Genomic DNA, 19,748 nt, shown 5'->3' with positions numbered 1-19,748 from the left:
GTGGGAGGCCAGGAAACAGCCTGATCCACAAGACGAAAAACGACCCACACACAGTGCAGCGTGTGGCGCAGTGGCCAGAGCTAACCAGCCATAAGGTCTTTCTCTTCATTGAGCGAAATCCACGCCAGAAAAGCACTTAGGCCCCACGGATTACCAGCCTGCCAAGCTACGTACCATCACACCACGTGCATCGCAGGACAGAGGAAGCCCACCTGAAATCAAGGTCAGTGATGGGTAGGGTCAACCCCAAATCATCAGAACTGTCTAATAGACGCACCAGGAGATAAAATGTCAGAAAGTGAGTCACTGACAGTGCCAATAACACCGGGTTGAGCACTTCCTCCAAGGATGCACGACAGCCTCTTAACACAACTACCCACAAACTTTGATCTCAGTGACACCAGCACTCTGGGCCCACGATGGAAAAGGTGGATGAGAGATTTTGGAGGTGTGCCTCAAAGCCGTTGGACCAGTGGATGATACAAAGAGGCACAGTCTACTAACATTTTCCATAGGCTCAAATGTAAGGGATATTGTGGACGAATTCCCCACAAGCGTCACTGATACCTATGCAAACTTGAAGGCGACCCTCACAGACTATTTCAAGCCACAGACAAACGTAGATTCCGAGAGACATCTTCCACTATCTTAGAAAAATACCATCTTAGATTTAATGCTTATGCTGATGACACCCAGCTATACATTAGGCTCGATGATGTGGAGGAAGCTCTTGCCCTGGTCACTAGGTGCTTAGAGGAAATAGGTACATGGATGTAAGAGAATTGGCTACAATTAAACTCAAAGAAAACAGGACGTGATTCCGTTCGGGCCAAAATACCTCCTTGATGGAGAAAAATGCCCTCCCCACCCCAGTTTCTGGGAGCTAGCCTTAAGTACTCCACCAAAGTAAAGAACTTGGGCTGTATCTGGCAGAGTGACTAGGGATGCAATGCCCAGGTCTCAGCCAAGGTCCAATCTGTATTTTATAACATTTGCCTTTTGCGCCAAGCCTTACCGTATGTTCCCTTCGCAGATCGTGCCGCGGTGGTTATCTTCAACCTTGATCATTGCAACGGACTCCTGGGTGGAGCACCGAGCAAACAGATCTTTCGCCTACAAAAAGCACAAATCGTGGGAGTAAGACTGGTTTTCGATTTAGCCAAGAACACTGACACGTCTGGTCTCCTCCGATCTTTACATTGGTTGGCGGTGGCAGACCGGATTAAATTCAAGATTGACTGCCTGGTCTATAAATGTTTGTGTGGGTTGGCACCGGTCTATCTAATAAACAAACTGAAACGGTATCGACCTACCCGGGGCCTTAGGTCTGAGGACCAACTCCTTCTCGTCATCCCTAGGATGAATTGTAGATACCTAGTTGAACACTCACAGTGAGACAGCGCCTCAGGCACATCCTCGGAGGACAACACCAGAAGAAGCGGGAAACCAAGGGAAGAACCACGGAAAAGGGGATACCTATGTGCTTTAGGCAACCCGACAGCAAAAGAGCACAGTCTGACTCTAGTCATACAAGTCAATAAGACGGCGGCAGAATTTCTGGTGGACACCGGAGCCACCGTAAATGTAATAAGTGAAGAAGTATACAACATACCACATGCCCCTCATCTACAACCAGCCAAAGCACTAATATTCCCCTATGGCTCGAAGACTGCCCTGGACTGCAAGGGTTTTTCCACTGCGCCATGCAGCTACAAAGGACAAACCAAAGACATCCCCATGCACGTCCTGGAAGCTGCCCCTGAAAGCGGATGCATTTTGAGCTACAAGGCCATTGCTGCTCTCTGCCCCAACTTCCAGTGCTATGCGGATGACACCCAGCTCATCTTCAGACTACCCTCAGCCACCTCTTCTCCCTCTCTCATCTCGGACTGCCTGTTTGCCATCCAGGTGTGGTATGCCGCCAATGATCTCTACCTTAATGCCAGCAAGACTGAGATTCTCCTAATCGGAACTCCTGCCCCCTCCTTTCCTGTTACTCTCTGGATGGCCTCCCTTGGCCCTCTTGCTGCTCCCATCTGTGTGGCTAAAAACCTCGGGGTCATCTTCGACTCAACACACTGCTTCTCTCCGCACATCTCCAACGTCTCTAAGAAGTCACACTACTAGCTGCACCTCCTCAGAGGTATTCTTCCTTTCCTCTCCTTCCCCCAGAAGCTCACTGTCTCCAGAGTTCTGGTTGTCTCTAGGCTGGACTACTGCAACAGCCTCTTTCTAAATCTGCCTGCTTCTACTCTCTGCCCTCTGCAACTCATCCAGAATAGTACTGCAAGACTTGTCCTTGGCCTCAAGCCCAGGGATCGGATCTCTCCAGGACTGAAATCTCTGCACTGGCTCCCAGTGGCTGCAAGGATTAAGTTCAAAATCCTCTGCATTGTCCACAAGGCCTTCTGGGGCTTGGGCCTCAATACCTTCAGCTCTCTCTTCCCAAATATCTTCCTTTTCGAGTTCTTCACTCATCCGCCTCCAACTCCCTCAGGGTCAGTTGCTTCTCCAAGCAACGAGTTGGTGGTAGATCTTTTTCCTCTGACTTTTTCGGGCCGCTAGAAGGGGGTTAACACATACTAGTGGCGGTCAAAGAATATTTACGATTTCCAGACATACAAATCGTGCCATCCACCTCAGCATACCATGCCATTCCCGCTCTCGACAGAATTTTCGCCACCTATGGCATCCCCAAAGTTGTGAAAACGGACAATGGGCCCCCATTCACGGGGCAAGACATCAACACATTCTCAGAACACATGGGGTTTCATCACAGAAAAATAACGCCTTTGTAGACCCAGGCGAACGGCACCATAGAGCGTTTCATGAACAACATCAAACGTACCACTCAAACTGCTCGACTCACAGGTGAGCCCGTGGAGAAGATGCTAAGCCAACTAATGCGAGACTACAAAAACACCCCGGTCAGCACCACTAGGAAAACACCCTCTGAAGTGATGTTCGGGAGAAACATAAGAACACGGCTCCCGCACATAACACAAGAAGACGAAAGATACAACAGTGATCAAGATATGCGAGAGCAAGACTCTCGACGGAAAGCTGAGATGAAGAGAGAAACAGATGAAAGAAGGAGAGCAAAAGGAAATGATTTCGAAACAGGGGACGTGGTCATTACAAGACAAACCGAAAGTCGCAAAAAGATGGCTGCTTTTGGAGAAGAACCCCTCACTGTTGTTCAAGTGAAGGAATCCCTTATCACGGCTGAAGGTGACCGGAAGACAACGAGAAACTCCTCACATTTCAGGCGGTATCGTGCCCATCACCAGACCCACCTCACCAACTCCTCTCACCTCGTGGGATGCACCCTATGAAGGAGACAGCGAGGACTTCAGTACCGAAGCACCACCCTGGCCGTTTCAGAAATGTAAGGAACAGACGGACCAGCCACCCCAAAGAACTCATAAGAAGCCTCACAGGAGGAAATTAACTAAAGTGGGACTTAATGTTTAGTATCAGGGGTGGGGAGTGTGAGGAGTGTCATCACCACCTAATATCACGTGGAGAGGGACACGGGAAGGAGGGAGGGCGAAGAGGGGGAAGTACGTAGTCCGTTCGGGTTTGCTGTATGTTGAATAAAGATGTGTTTTAATCCTCTCTCCAGCCTCCGCCTGTTTGTGCTACGCAGGGTGACAAAGCTTAAGGCAGATTGCAGGTTTCCACATCTACAACCTGAGAGGTAGGTCACATGGCTTCCATCGTGTAACCATGGCACAAATCCTGGGAGCTACCATTCCGGGGCAGACGTGCAACAGGTAGTTGGTGTGCACAAAAGCCTCTCTGCAGGAGTGCTTGTGACGTAACATTCCCTTTCATAGGCGCTCCCGCCCCCCCACTTTTGTCTTTGGCCCCCTCCTAAATTTGATTCCTGGCGACGCCACTTCTGCACATCAGTTACTGCGTCTGCCAGCCTTTCAGAGCCTGAACCGTACTGTGTCTATGATACCAACAACAGCCTCCCTGTGTAATTTCAAAACCAGATGAATATTCACATGAAATTCACTACAAGAGCTGGATAGCACACACTCACCCGATGCTGCCTGGAATCAGGACATGAGCGTTTCGTAAAAGGTAGTGTCTAGTTCCGACCCTAGAAACTGGCCATAGCTAAGCCCCGCCTCCACTTCATCACGTGTGCTGCTTTGTATCACGTGGGTTTCAACGTTCATCGTCATCTTTTTTGCACGAGCGGGAAGGTAAGTTGTTTGACGACGAGCTGGACGGAGCTGGTGAGATTCATCTGTTGCAAAGCACGTTTCATGGATGGGGTATTTCTATGGATTTTCGTGGTTTGTAATGTGCACCTCGGGTGAGATGTACTTAAAGTACACGCGGATTCCATTATATGTTTTTCGTTATCTCAGTGTATTTTGGGGATATTTCATGTGCACCACAAGTGCAGGCAATTTCAGGGAGAGGGTATTTCTGTGTATTTTGGGGGTTTGTAATGTGCATGGTGAGATGTACTTAAAGTACCGACGAATTCTGTTTTTTCTCTGGTTTTCGCATGCAGATGGGCGATTGGCCTGGGTGAGATGTGTTTTGTGTTGTGGGGCTGGGCAGGGCGCGTTCCTCTCTTCCCAATGGGACTTCCACTGTACCAGTGAACAGTACAGCCAATGTAGTTAGTTATCCTCCGCTAGAGAGGGGAGGGGGGGGCCGGAGGATTTGTTAGGTGCAGCAGATGGGATATGTGTTTTATGCAAACAGGCGCATTTGGGTACGAATTTCCAGCATAACAGTTTAGTTTTTTTCTCCTGCATGGGGGGCGATTTGGCATTCCCCCGGGCAGGGGATTTGTAATGTGCGGCAGAGAAGACTAAATGGAGGACTTGTATTGCTTTCATTATAAATCACACATTTTAAGTCCCTATGAGACCCGACAGCATTGTGTGGTTAAAAGTTTGCCGATACTTTAAAAAATGCCTTTATGGCGTCTTGACTTGTTTCACGTATTTCTGTTAAGTCTTCCTGACGTTTCACGTAGGTCATCTATACGTGCTTCGGAAGGGAATCACGGAGGAAGGAGCACTCCATGCCGGGCACAGACAGATGTTTGTGTTTTTATAAGGAGTGTATAACTCTTGTGAGAGCTTCGCAGCAACAGCGGATCTTTGTGTGTGTTCTTGGCTGTTATTATCCCCATCCCGGCAGCCACACAAGACTCCGCCCCTTTGCACACGACTCCGCCCAAAAGGTAAACTCGGTAGTTGTAGCTGTCATTAGAAACACGTTTGCACTTTACAGTGAATGTAATTAAACTGGCTATTCATAACGACCCAAATTGCATAGGACACACACACGCATGTTTTATACTCCAAGCACAAATTCAAAGGTTTTCCCTGGAACTTGCAGTACCAAAATTGGACATTCACCATAGTTTGTTGTCTTTCATCAGGTTAAATAGTGCAGTGGTGGGGTGTCCAGCCTGCAAACCTGATGGCTGTGGCTCAATGTCTGATGCCGCATGTACCCTCGACTTCAGCCCTTGCAAACTGGTCAAAAAGAATGAAAGCTGAAAAACTAAGAAACGCAGAGTACCGCATGACACCGGATTGAAAGCAGTATTACTGCTTTTATTTTGCTCCAGGCTGCATTCTTCTTGGTCCGGCTCGCACCTCCAGCTGATTGGCTACCAATCAGCGGTCTTTTGTAGCCAATCGGATGGATGATTTAATAGGACCTGGAACTTGCATCGAAAACCCAGAGGTTAGGTGGGTATGCGGCATGCTTGCTTGCACAGGCTCACACATGCTTGTATGCCTCCGGGCTGCCAAACCCTCCTGCGCTAGGGATAATACATGGGCCGCCACCAGAGCAGGGGACGAGTGCAGCGGCCGCGGAGCTGTAGTTCCCGTCGCATGATTTCTGTAACTTTACTGCCTCTGCAAGGTGAGGGGTTCTGATTTGAACATTGCAGGGAGATGTGCCTCACTTTACGACAGTGCTTTGATCTGTACTGCAGTGTTGCCAGGTTGGAAGAAAAAAAGCTGAATGTCCTTTCAGAACAAGCAGACTCCCATATGAATAAGCTGAAAAAACAAGCATATGCCTAAAATGCTGGGGATAAGTCACAAGTCAGAATCGCCACACTAAATAAACATAAAGAAAGGACATAGTATGTTACAACAACAAAAAGACTGTATTTAATCTTAATGTTTTAGGCACTGTCATCTCCTTTGTCCTTGCAGTGTGCCGCTATTTTAGCATTTCATGGGCAATCCGTGTCTTAAATTCAGTTCTTGTGATCTGCGCATCCTTGGGCATTTTATTGTGAGGTATAGTCTCGAGTTCAGTTATGTGATCCTTGTCTCCTTTGGCAGTTGTTTGGCCCATCAAATCTCCGGTCTCAATCATCTGGCCCATCCCCTCTCTGGTCCACTGCTCATCTGGCCCGTCACCTCTTTTCCGCTGCTCATCTGGTCCTCTGGCCCGTCACCTCTCTGGTCCGCTGTTCATCTGGTCCTCTGGCCAGTTATCTTTCTGGTCCGCTGGTCAACATTACATACACCATGGGTAAGAAAATAAAACGTTGTGATAGGGCATTCAGACGTGTGTGAAATTAATGCTGTCTAAATCACTTAACAGCTCTCTAAAAGTATGTAGTATGCATGGTTTGTTGGATCAGTTACTTCAGCATGTGGATTGTAGTTTTGATCAGTCTTACTGAATAAATATTCTTTAAAATGCAGAATTTGCATCACATTTGATCAGCTCCCCCCCCCCTCCCGCTTTGGTACTATTCAAACAGTCCGTTACACAAGAAATGAATTGCCATTTGTAACGGTGGCCCACTTTTTAATTGGTGCCCAAGACAATTTTATGCTCAGTCCTACTTAGGCTGCAGTCAATTAGGGCTGGGCACACCAAGAGACCATGAATATGGCAGAGGATGCAGTATATATAACCAACAAAGAACACAAGATTTCCACTGGAGCATGTATGGCCATACATGCTCCAGTGGACATTTGGCGTTTTACAGCACAGAGTACAGCACTACTGCACAGGTAGCAATTTTTTTATGCAGCACCACCACAAGGGTGCGGTGCATTGCTATATGTGTTACCAGATTAACAAGGAAAGATAGGCTATTCGGTCAAAAACGATTTTAACATATACGATGCAAATCTATTTTTACAGTTAAAAGCACACGTGCACATTCAAAAATGCACACTATTTTTCACCTGAAATGCCTATGGTGCAAGAGACACATTTGAAAATTAATAACTAACATTACTCATAAATGACCTGACTAAATCAATTTAATTTAACATAACCCACTTATAAAAATGTGTCTCCACTGCAGAAATAGGCCTACTCTGAAAGTGAACTTTTAAACGTACATTCATTTTTTTTTTTTTGTTTTCTCTGCTGCTCTGTCCACATAACTACAGGAAGCAAAAGGGCTCGAAAGAACAGGAAATCAGTTGGTTACAAAGTATTACTATAAAAATGAGCCATTGTGTAGAGAGGGAGGAGATGGCATGATTGATTCTGATTGGAGCAGCGTCGTAGCAAGTATCATGCTAGAGGCAGTGATTAGGGTTTTGCTGGGGAGAGTTTGAAGAGAGAGGGAGGACAGTGGAGATTTGGAGAGCTGGGAGAAGGACCTGTTTTTTCCTGGTTGGAGCATTTCTGCTGAAAAAGCTGAGAGTTCCAGGCAATGACCCCGGTTTGAAAACGAAAGGCGCTCGTTTCACTGGGGTTAATCTTCAAGGGAGCCACATTCAGAAAGAGAACAGCTGAAGAAAACTCGGGCTGAACAGATAAGGTAATTACATAAGTGTGGGAGCTGAGTGTGTATGAGAATATTCAGTCAGTGTAGGAAAGGAGATTCCTGTGCCTTAATCACATGTTAATGTTGCAAATCGAGTTCTTTTCTCCGCCACTCTCTTTTCAGTGTATCACAGACAATGCTGTTACTGTGCTATTTTATTTATTTCAGTTAAGAGTGAGATCGTGTTTAAATGCAACTTTCATAATACAGAAAAATATTTGAAAGCAGACGGGTGGTGTGTTTTATATTTACCAATACAGTGCTGATGATGAGGGGAGATTTTTAAACAGTGCAATTGTCATTTTAAGACAGATGTGTGCATGATCATATTCAGTATGGACAGTTGAGAGTGATTGTTTGTAGCATAGCTCGTTGGAGGTACATGAGCCAACGGGAAGAGGGACTCTCTGGACATAGTTCCCTACCGTATATAAGGTAGTGGAAATTACCACATATAGCTCTCTGTCGTAAATAAGTCAGTGAGATCGCCCATGGTGGCACACTAACACTGAAAATGTGGTATTCCTAAAATGTAGGTCTGAGGTCTCTCTAGTGATTACACGAAAAATCTAAGCAAAGATAAGGGATTCTGGACACTGGGGCCACAAATAAAACAAGGGAATTATGCTCACCAAAATACCACGAACCACGCATACCAACCACGCATACCAAATATGCATGTCTGGGTGCTGAAATAATGCATGTCCACTGTATTATTGTTGTACATGGCCCAATCTGAATACAAGGAGTGATTGTTGCTAAGTTATTTTTTTCGGCGGTAATAAAATACCGTCAGGCCCCAAATCTCCACAAAATACCCTACATATTTATGGTGCGTTGCAGGCCGGGAAAGTGATCATAGAGTGCCTACTGGGCGTGGCAAGCGTGTCTCACACTGCCATTTGCCCATTAAAGGGAACCCATTTTATAATAGCACTGTGCCACTAAAAACGAATTTCAGAATGTCACAAACCACATTCTCAGATCTAGTGCAATATTTAGAGGCAAAGTTGTTTGAACATGGGAATTGGTCGTCGAATAGCACGTTAGAATGGAGTAACCGCATTCAGGTGCAGAAAGAAAAACTAGACAATATATTTGCAGAAGGCAGCATAATTCAGGTCTGCCTTACAAGATTATTGAATGCAGCCGATAAAAGTGCAGAGAAAGACTGTTTAATACGGCTATGCGGCAAAATATGGTTTATTTTAAACAAGTCCCTGCGAATGCAAGAGAATGATACTCAGCTAATTAACAGGTTAAAGACTGAATTAGATGGGGCAAGTAAAAATCAGGAAATGTTGAGAGCAGAATTGGATGTATGCCAAAAAGACATGCAATTAAAATGCAGAGACTTTGATACTCAGTTATCCAAAAGCAAGAAACAATTTGAAGATAGTGAGCAAGAATTGGCACACTTAAAAGCCTTAGTGGATCACATTAGACAGGATAAAGATGAGGTTGTTTCAGAGATGCAGATTTTACAAAAAGAACATTGTGAAAAAGAAGGTGATCTCCAGAGTGCAGAACAAGAAATGATTAAAATGATTCAAGAAAGAGACAAGAGAAATAAAGAGTTCAATTAATGCCAAATGCAAATGTGCGACATGCAGGAGGTGATTAATAAGATGAATGGTGAAAACAACTATTTGCAAGATGAAGCCAACAGACTCCTTAAAAAGTGTAAGGACTTAGAACAGCAAATGTGCATTCCCAGGTCCCAGGAGAGGCGGCAGGGTACCACATTCAATGGAGTGGAGGTGAATTCTAGCTCTGCCCAAAGAGCTAGTGCTCCAGTGACTGGGCCGGTGACTGAACTTGGTTGCAGCGCCCTTGGGGGATTTGATACTCCCATTGGGGGCAGCCACCAATCTCATACACCTGAAAACACGATTGAATCACAAAATAGTGCAATTCCATGCAACAAGTAGCCCCATAGAAATAATGAAATCCATTAAAGCCCTGATCAAACCATTTAAAAAGGGAGGTGAATGCTGCATTGAGGATCACTTAGAAGCGGTGCATGACATTTTTAAAGCACTCCAGATACCTAAGGAACAGTACAGACAATATTTTCATTTAACTTTAGATGCCCCGACGGCCAGCATCATAAGGGGATTAAATGAACAGCAGAATATGACATGGTTGGAGTTTGAAAAAGAAATTAGGCGTAATTTTTCTCCTTTTCAGTCATTGCAGGAGGCAAAGAAAGTCGCGTACACAATTACTGCTGGACCTAATACATCCCCTCGCCAATTTTTACAAGACTTAAAAAGAGCATTTTCTCGCTTTGATGTATCTTTTGACTCAAATTCCAGTGAGTTTAAAACTGCATACTTCTATGGGCTACAGAAAGACATCATATCCCAATTGGTCCGTGAATTTGACCGTGACAAGTCCCTTGAATGGATTGTACATCAAAGCACAAAACTATATGAGGTACTCTATTGTCAGGGTAGAGAAAGTGATAAAATGAAAGATACTAGACCTAAATCTAAAGAACCCTCAGCCACAGTAATGGAAATCAGGTCAGCCAAAATGTCCCTTGAGTCTGCTGAAAGCCAAGGTAAAAATAATGTGACACCTGAACAAAGGGGTAATCAACAAAGATGCCATTTCCTGTACCGATGTTCCAATCACATGATCCTAGTAATAGAGAGAGCTACATCAGCCCTAGGTATTTAGGGGACAGACCCCGGGTAGGATACCGGCCTGATATGGCAGGTATGAACAATAACCAGAGACAAAATCAAGATCAAAGAAATGATGGTCCCTACCAGTCATTGGGGACACAGAGCAGATTTGATCCCAACACCATGATATATGGTAATCAGGATAGTCCCCGATATGTGGATCGATTTACTGATAATGGAAATCAACCTAGGGGCCAGTACCCACAATCTGAGAGACAGGACATGAGGCAAAACGTGAACTACAATCCACGCCAGTACAATGATTCCCCACCAGGGCACTATAATCAAAGAATGGGTGCAACCCGCTCCCCTCCACAAATGAATCAAGAGTTCAGAAACCATCCCAACCGACATCAATCACCTGAGAGGTATCAGAATAGATCCAATCAGGGGGAAAACAACCAATATCGACCTAGGCCACAGAAAGAGGATCCTAGAGAGATGGAAAGGTTCCAATGCCTTGAGGCCCAAGTGAAAATGTTAGCTGAGCAAATAGGAAAGCTCTGTACAGCGCAAAAACAACCTTCCAAAGAGGGGGCTGATGGCCATAGCAATGACCGGGGGGCTTCCGAAAAGTGACTAAGTACTCATGATAACTGCAGTGCCAAAATGTCAGATTGCTCTGATATAATTTTGCATAACGACTCTGAGATGCCTAATGGATTAAAAATGAAAGTGCCAGTAAATGAACTTGTGACAGAAAGTGCAAATACTTCTAAAAAAGAGGTACGGTTTAACCTGGAGCTAAATAAAACAGTAAAGATTTGCACAAATGAAAAAGAAACATTAGGAATTTCAAAAGAACAAAGGGACAGATTTAAGAAAAATGACTCGTGCATGGGGAATACCAGTGAACAGGGAGTAAGTGGGGATGCTATAGCTCCTTCCCTGGGCAAGCAAAACAATGACCAAACACAGACAGAAAAAGGAAATACTCACAAGGAGGGTACAAGTCAATCACCTGAAGAATTCTTTGAGCCACATATTTTTGAAGAGGCTGAAAGGGCTGGTATCACACTAAATGATCACAAATGCACAGAATTAAAAAATGACAAATTGCTGAATGATGTTGTTACACATGTTCAGTTGGAGGATTGTATTGTGGTCTCTGATGTTACCCAGATGGATGGGCGAACAGTGGCCACACTCCAAAAAACCTCTGATCATGGAGAAATGAATAAAATCTCTCGCGCAGAAATAGGTAAAAAGGAGGGAAAAATGTCTTTCCATTTACCAATGTGTTTAGCCAAAAGTGAAAAAGACCTGAGAAAGGTGAGCCCTGAAATCAGTAAGAATTCACATTTCTTATGTGTATTAGAGGAAGTTGAGGACAGATATTATGCACCCATCACTGTAGAAGAAAAATGCCACACCTTTGCTATGATTGACACTGGCGCACAGGCCACAATTATGTCCAAGGAGCTGGTAAAGAGTATCAATGAAGGGAGACCCCCACAGAGTCAGATCACAGTGAAGGAAAATCAAGGCCCAGTGCATAACTTTAATGGGGAGGAGGTGCCCATCATAGGTGTAACTGAGGTTGACATAAAAATAGGAAAGCACAGAATGAAACAAGAGGTATTGATCACATCTATTTGTGAAATTCCATTTCTGATGGGGACAGATTGTCTGAAAAGATTGTCTCCTCTAATAGATGGGGTGAATGGAGTGCTGTGGTCCTTAACCAAAAAACCATTGAGGCCTAAGAAACTAAAATCACAAAACAGCAATATAAATGAATGTCACACCGTTGCCAAAACAAATGATGCTGTGGAGGTATATCTCCAGAATAGCTGCATACCTAGTGTCACTGTTATATTAATGTGTCAAGACAAAATGCAGAGTGACAATGAAAAACTACCTGTACAAATATACTTGGACCCAAGGAAAAATTGGCAGACTGCCATAGATGAGCACACATTACGTTTTTATTTAAAAGAGAAAACATACAAACAGAATATTGCTCCTAAAACAGATTCAGAAAAACACATTACCACTCTGGCAGAAATAGACATGGGTGATGAGCAACCATGGGTTCATGTTGGTATAAATGACTATTTTAAAACAATAAAAGCCACTTTAGCGCTTGAACATGAAAGGAGTTTCATTAATGAGAAATTGTTGCAAAAAATAATGGAAAGGGAAGAAATCCCGAGATTTAGGATTAAAAACCAATATGTTTCTGGCTTGGACAGTCCAGACTTTGAAAACCGAATTGCAGGCAGATGCATGCTTAAAATTAGCATTGGGCAGAAAACAATTTACCATAATGTATGGATAGTGAGTGGAGCACAAAATGAATTTTACATGGGAAATGACATCATGCACAGAATGTGTATGGTGTTAGATTTCCTTAATCAAAAAATATGGTCACGCCTAGGTGGTCCGGCACCTGAATTTGAAGACAAAAAGAGGGCTTATCATTGTGCACAACTGGTTCCTTATGCAATCGAATTACAAATGAGGAAAGATACTATTATTCCTGCATTTACAAAACAGTTTGCAATAACACTGAAATGCAAAAATGGACAGCAGATGAAAGGCTCTGATGCATTTGTATGCTTGAATGAATCCATAAAACAGCAAGGCCTGGATTATGAATACATTCCATTGGTAGATATTGGTGAAGGATCTGTAAAAATTATGGTAAATAATGAAGGTTGTCAGGATATTCATTTAGAGGAAAACTCCCCATTAGGAATGGCCATACAAAAATCACATTATACGGCAGATTTAAATAACATGGTGATTGGAAATATTCCTGAAAAGTATGTAGATGCCAAGGGTCAGTTACCAGAACACCTGGACACTCAGCCCAAAGGAATATTTAAAATTCATTCTGTGTATCCTTATGATTCAAATGAGACAGTGTGCTGCCATCAAGAGGATTGCATAATATTTAATTTAAATGAAAATGAAACAGAAAATCAGCCCATTGAAGTGGAAGCTGATATGCCAAAATATTTAAAAGTGGCAGCTTTACAAAAAGACACAGCCACACAGAGGAAAGCGCCGAGATTCCCTTACCAGAAGATTTTCCAGAATTTTCCAAAATGGTAGAAGAGCAGATCTCCTTAGCGGATGCATGTGAAAGCAATGAAGAGAGGGACAATCTGAGGGAGATATTTATGGAGTTTAAGGATGTATTTGCAAAAGATGCTTATGATTGTGGTTTAACTGATTTACATGTGGCCACACTACCAGAAGGGTGTAGCAGAAATCCAGTGTTTGTACGCCAGTATAGACTACCGCTGGCATGTTTAGAATCATTGGCAGAGATTATTAAAAATTTGGAATCGCGGGTAATCATCAGGCCCATTCATAGCACATCCAATACACCTATTTTAGGTGTGTTAAAGCCAAATGGTCAATGGCGGCTGTGTGCAGACTTGAGAGAGTTAAATAAAAGAGTACCAATATCTAGATGGCCACTGCCATTCATTGATCAGGGCCTAGCTCAGGTACATGGTTCAAATGTATTTACCACATTAGATCTCACCTCTGGATATTGGTGCGTGCCATTGGCAGAGGAGATACAACATTTATTTTCCTTTACATTTGACAGGACTCAATATGCCTGGCTTAGAACTCCGTTCGGGTACATCAATAGTGGGAGTGAATTTGGCATATTTTTGAGAAAGGCCATGCCGGATGCAGCGGAAAGAGGAACAATAGTTTATGTGGACATGTCCTGATAAAAAATGAAAGCCTGAAAAGCCATTTTGATGCAATAAGACATGTACTTGGCCAATTGCAGAAAGCAGGCGCCAAAGTATCTTTGCAAAAAGCACAATGGTGCAAGAAAAAAGTGAACTTTCTAGGGCATGAAGTGACTGAACATGGGCTAAATCCACAAAAGAAGAAAATAGAGGCCATACAAAGATTAAAAGATCCTAAAAATGTGAAAGGAGTAAAAAGTTTATTAGGGATGACAGGCTATAACAGAAAGTTCATTGAAAATTATGCAGAAATCACTCAACCATTGACTAAACTGCTTAAACTGAATACTCCCTGGAAATGGGAAAAAGAGCAGTCTGATGCAGTGGCTAGATTAAAGGAATGTCTTGTAAAGGCACCATGTTTAGCATACCCCATAAAGGACAGGGATTTCTTTATAGAAATAGGTTTTCCTGAACATTGCATGTCAGCAGTGTTATCACAAAAACACGATTTGAATCACAAAACCATTGCATATGCAAGTAAGGCATTTTCCCAAGTTGAAATGAAATTTAATGAATGTTAAAAGGCCCTATTAACCACTGTGTGGGCACTACAAAATTTCCGCCCCATTGTTCAGGGAGAAAAGGTAATTATTGAAACAAATCATCAACCTTTGCAATTTTTAGAGAGTAAAAGAATTAGATCAGGTAATCTAGCGCAATCCAGAATCACTTCATGGACGCTGGCATTACAAGGTTTTCCCGTAGAAGTGAGATATGGACAAAATAAAAAGAACCCAATTGCTCAAGGGTTAGCTGACTTACATGACTGTGCAGCTGAATAAATACCAAATGAAATGGAAATAGAAACTAGTTTGCAGGAATTTGAACAATCACCACACAAAGTATTTGATGAAAAAACATGCAAGGATTTGCCAACTGTATATGTGGATGGTTGTGCTTTTCACATTGAAAATGACAGTAATAAACAGTTAGTGGCAGGAATAGGAAATGTCTGGTTGAAATGTGAAGATGTCCCCAGTATAGGGATGAGGATTGGAGATAGGAGCAGTCAGGTGGCGGAATTGGCAGCCATTTATACAGCAATTGCTACTGCAGTTGATAAAAAGTTCAGTGAAATTGTCCTGGTGACAGATTCTGACTATGCACGGAATAGCTTTGTGGAGTATTTGCCTGGTTGGAAAGCAAGAGGCATGGTTACATACAACAAAAAGCCACTTAAGCATGGAAAAATGATACAAGCCATAGACAAATTGGTGTCAGAGAATAAGTTAACAATATACTGGAGAAAAATTTGTGGGCATTTAAAAACACCAGGAGAGGATAAGGAGGGAAATGATAAGGCAGACCACCTAGCTAAGATTGGGGCTTTGATGGGAATATTGCTACCTATTGATTATTTAATGGGTGAAATACAAATTGATGCAGTCACACGTTCTAAAGCACCAAAGGAGGTAGATCAACCGGTGGTGCAGTGGAGTCATGACACGCCAGACCAAGATTTGATTGAGGCACAAAAGAATGATCAAATTTTGGGAATCTATTATAATCATTTGATAGATCCCGAACAAAATCCTTTAACAGAAAATTATTGTATGGGAAAAGAAGAGTTGAGGGTGCTATTAAAGAACAACACACGAATTAGATTACAGGATGGACTCATGATTAGAGAGTCCATAACAGGACAAATACAGTGGGTAGTACCCCTTTCATTCAGAGGACTAATGCTACACCATGCACATGATGCCATAACTGCAGGCCATAGAGGTTCACAAAAAACATTAGAAATACTAAAAGATTATGCTTACTGGCCACATATGTCCCAAGATGTGGAATTATATACTAGAGGATGTCTAGTATGCGCCCAATTTAAACCTGCTTCACCAATGCATAGAGCACCATTGATGAAAAGAGGCCTAACTCTCCCATGGTCATATTTGCAAATAGACTATGTAGGTCCTTTAAAAAGGTCGAGCAGGGGACACCGTTATATTTTGAGTGTGGTATGTTTGATGTCGAAGTGGATTGAATGCATTCCTGCACCAGATTGTAGTGCGCAAACAGCAGCCACATTGTTGGTGAACCATGTGTTCTCAAGGTTTGGGTTGCCACAAAGAATTGAGTCAGATAGAGGAAGTCATTTCACAAGTACTCTAATGAGTAAGGTATGGCAAATACTAGGTGTGAAAAGGAAACTACATGTCGCATATCGGGCGGCGTCTTCAGGTACAGTTGAAAGAAGCAATAGGTCTGTTGTAGATATTTTAAAGAAATTTGTGGCAGAGGCAGGTTCCAGCTGGGATTTACGTTTACCGTTGGTTTTGATGGCAATCAGGTCAACTCCTGCCAAAGCAACAGGTGTTAGCCCCCATGAGGTCTTGACAGGTAGGAAAATGGTGTTACCACAACACCTACTATATAGAACACAGGAGCAGACACTTGTGAGTGCATCCACAGTTCATGAATATATTGATGAACTGAGGAGGCATTTGCAACATGCATTTGCTTTTGTGCAGAGAAATCTGGAAAGAGCTGCCGACAGTGCAAAATCCTATTATGACAAAAAGACATCAGTAAAGGAATACAGTGTAGGGGATCAGGTGTACAAGTTTCATTTTGGAAAAAGTAAACAGAAAAATTCTAAATTTCTAGCAGCCATTTCGAATTATAGATAAGGTCTCTCCTGTAGTTTATAAAATTTTGAAAAATGAAGGTGAAACAGCAATAGAGCAGTTTGTCCATGTAAATCAAATCAAACCATGCCATCCCAGACATGAGATCAGGCAGCTTGAGCATGTAGAAACAGATAAAGTCCCTTGAACACAAAAAGAGAAAATAAATAGGTACAATCAGGAGGCAATGACAAATAAGTTAAAAAGTTGATTGTTATAATGGCACATAAACACTGTAATATATGTAAAAATATATAATATAAAATAAATAAATATATAATGGAAGCTCATGGTTGGTGTGCAGAGAGAAAATGTATTAAATATTGCATGCTGTTTTATATGTGTTTGTTTTCTTTTAACTTGTGTTTAATTTCAGGAAAAAAAAAACGAAATATTTTTACCAAGCATGTTTTATTTTTGGCAAAAGGGTGAAGTTAGTATTGTGCTATGTACTTAATTTGTTTATTTTCTATTTGATTTAGAAAATTAACATTATTTGGTCGGAGGTTCCGGGATCAGAGGCCACGGGAGACAATGGAGTCCTGGAGTCCCCTGGATGAAGACCAAAAGATGCCTGCCTCCAGGTGGAGGTGAAGACAAGATAACCAGAATGCTAAAAAAAGATGACTCCTATGGATCTAAGATTGCCAAGATGAAAGTGTACTCGAATGAACCAAATAACATCGCTGGTCGGGACATATCAGAGGCAGACAAGAGTCCTGACATATGGAGTTCCACGTATTTATTATTTTAATTATTTATTTTAATTTGTTATATTAATTATTTGTTTTGGTTAGTTGTTTTATTTCATTGTTTTTAATTGACTTGTAAAATCTAAACTTAGAGTAATGCCACTTCCACTGAGAAGGCAAATGTAGAACATTTTGTAAACTAATGAACCCAGATGAATACTGTGTTGATTGCAACTTTTTCATTGATGCACATGAATATTCATTTTGTTGGATTGCTATATTGTGAAATGAAAAGAAAGAACAAGTTGTTTTTAGGAATTGGCTTTCATTGTAGCCAAGTTCTAAAAACAAAAGGAGGGTATATAAGGACAATTGGCGTTTTACAGCACAGAGTACAGCACTACTGCACAGGTAGCAATTTTTTTATGCAGCACCACCACAAGGGTGCGGTGCATTGCTATATGTGTTACCAGATTAACAAGGAAAGACAGGCTATTCAGTCAAAAACGATTTTAACATATAAGATGCAAATCTATTTTTACAGTTAAAAGCACACGTGCACATTCAAAAATGCACACTATTTTTCACCTGAAATGCCTATGGTGCAAGAGACACATTTGAAAATTAATAACTAACATTACTCATAAATAACCTGACTAATAAAATTGAATTTAACATAACCCACTAATAAAAATGTGTCTCCACTGCAGAAATAGGCCTACTCTGAAAGTGAACTTTTAAACGCACATTCATTTTTTTTTTTGTTTTCTCTGCTGCTCTGTCCACATAACTACAGGAAGCAAAAGGGCTCGAAAGAACAGGAAATCAGTTGGTTACAAAGTATTACTATAAAAATGAGCCATTGTGTAGAGAGGGAGGAGATGGCATGATTGATTCTGATTGGAGCAGCGTCGTAGCAAGTATCATGCTAGAGGCAGTGATTAGGGTTTTGCTGGGGGGAGTTTGAAGAGAGAGGGAGGACAGTGGAGATTTGGAGAGCTGGGAGAAGGACCTGTTTTTTCCTGGTTGGAGCATTTCTGCTGAAAAAGCTGAGAGTTCCAGGCAATGACCCCGGTTTGAAAACGAAAGGCGCTTGTTTCACTGGGGTTAATCTTCAAGGGAGCCACATTCAGAAAGAGAACAGCTGAAGAAAACTCGGGCTGAACAGATAAGGTAATTACATAAGTGTGGGAGCTGAGTGTGTACGAGAATATTCAGTCAGTGTAGGAAAGGAGATTCCTGTGCCTTAATCACATGTTAATGTTGCAAATCGAGTTCTTTTCTCCGCCACTCTCTTTTCAGTGTATCACAGACAATGCTGTTACTGTGCTATTTTATTTATTTCTGTAAAGAGTGAGATCGTGTTTAAATGCAACTTTTATAATACAGAAAAATATTTGAAAGCAGACGGGTGGTGTGTTTTATATTTACCAATACAGTGCTGATGATGAGGGGAGATTTTTAAACAGTGCAATTGTCATTTTAAGACAGATGTGTGCATGATCATATTCAGTATGGACAGTTGAGAGTGATTGTTTGTAGCATAGCTCGTTGGAGGTACATGAGCCAACGGGAAGTAGGACTCTCTGAACATAGTTCCCTACCGTATATAAGGTAGTGGAAATTACCACAAAATTACCACATATAGCTCTCTGTCGTAAATAAGTCAGTGAGGTCGCCCATGGTGGCACACTAACACTGAAAATGTGGTATTCCTAAAATGTAGGTCTGAGGTCTCTCTAGTGATTACACGAAAAATCTAAGGGATTCTGGACATTGGGGCCACAAATAAAACAAGGGAATTATGCTCACCAAAATACCACCAACCACGCATACCAACCACGCATACCAAATATGCATGTCTGGGTGCTGAAATAATGCATGTCCACTGTATTATTGTTGTACATGGCCCAATCTGAATACAAGGAGTGATTGTTGCTAAGTTATTTTTTTCGGCGGTAATAAAATACCGTCAGGCCCCAAATCTCCACAAAATACCCTACATGCCCAAGACAATTTTATGCTCAGTCCTACTTAGGCTGCAGTCAATGAGGGCTGGGCACACCAAGAGACCATGAATATGGCAGAGGATGCAGTATATATAACCAACAAAGAACACAAGATTTCCACTGGAGCATGTATGGCCAGGGAAATCGATGGCACAGGCCATATGAGCTGCAGTATATGCTACTGGGCATTGTGGGGACATGCCA

At 42.4% G+C, this 19,748-nt stretch overlaps 1 protein-coding gene and 1 long non-coding RNA gene across 10 annotated transcripts in view; one reads left to right on the top strand and one right to left on the bottom strand.

The window, feature by feature from the left end:
- The window catches only part of VPS13B (vacuolar protein sorting 13 homolog B), a 3,421,660-nt gene extending 3,417,488 nt beyond the window's left edge, over positions 1-4,172 (bottom strand). For all 9 annotated transcript variants that reach the window (XM_069621427.1, XM_069621422.1, XM_069621424.1 and 6 more), the window contains exon 1: positions 4,052-4,172. The gene's annotated coding sequence lies outside the window, so the exon portion shown is untranslated. The remainder of the gene's footprint in view (positions 1-4,051) is intronic.
- A 750-nt stretch (positions 4,173-4,922) lies between these two features.
- LOC138498664 (uncharacterized) lies at positions 4,923-18,763 on the top strand. Its single transcript, XR_011278816.1, has 3 exons — positions 4,923-5,218; positions 6,345-6,537; positions 17,326-18,763. It is a non-coding gene; the product is annotated as an uncharacterized lncRNA (long non-coding RNA).
- Positions 18,764-19,748: the final 985 nt, after the last annotated feature.

This window comes from Ambystoma mexicanum, chromosome 5q (genome assembly GCF_040938575.1).
Source record: "Ambystoma mexicanum isolate Mex_15411 chromosome 5q, UKY_AmexF1_1, whole genome shotgun sequence".
NCBI classification, from domain to species: Eukaryota; Metazoa; Chordata; class Amphibia; order Caudata; family Ambystomatidae; genus Ambystoma; species Ambystoma mexicanum.
Note: the sequence above shows the minus strand (reverse complement) of the source record. Positions and strands in the feature narration are given on the sequence as shown.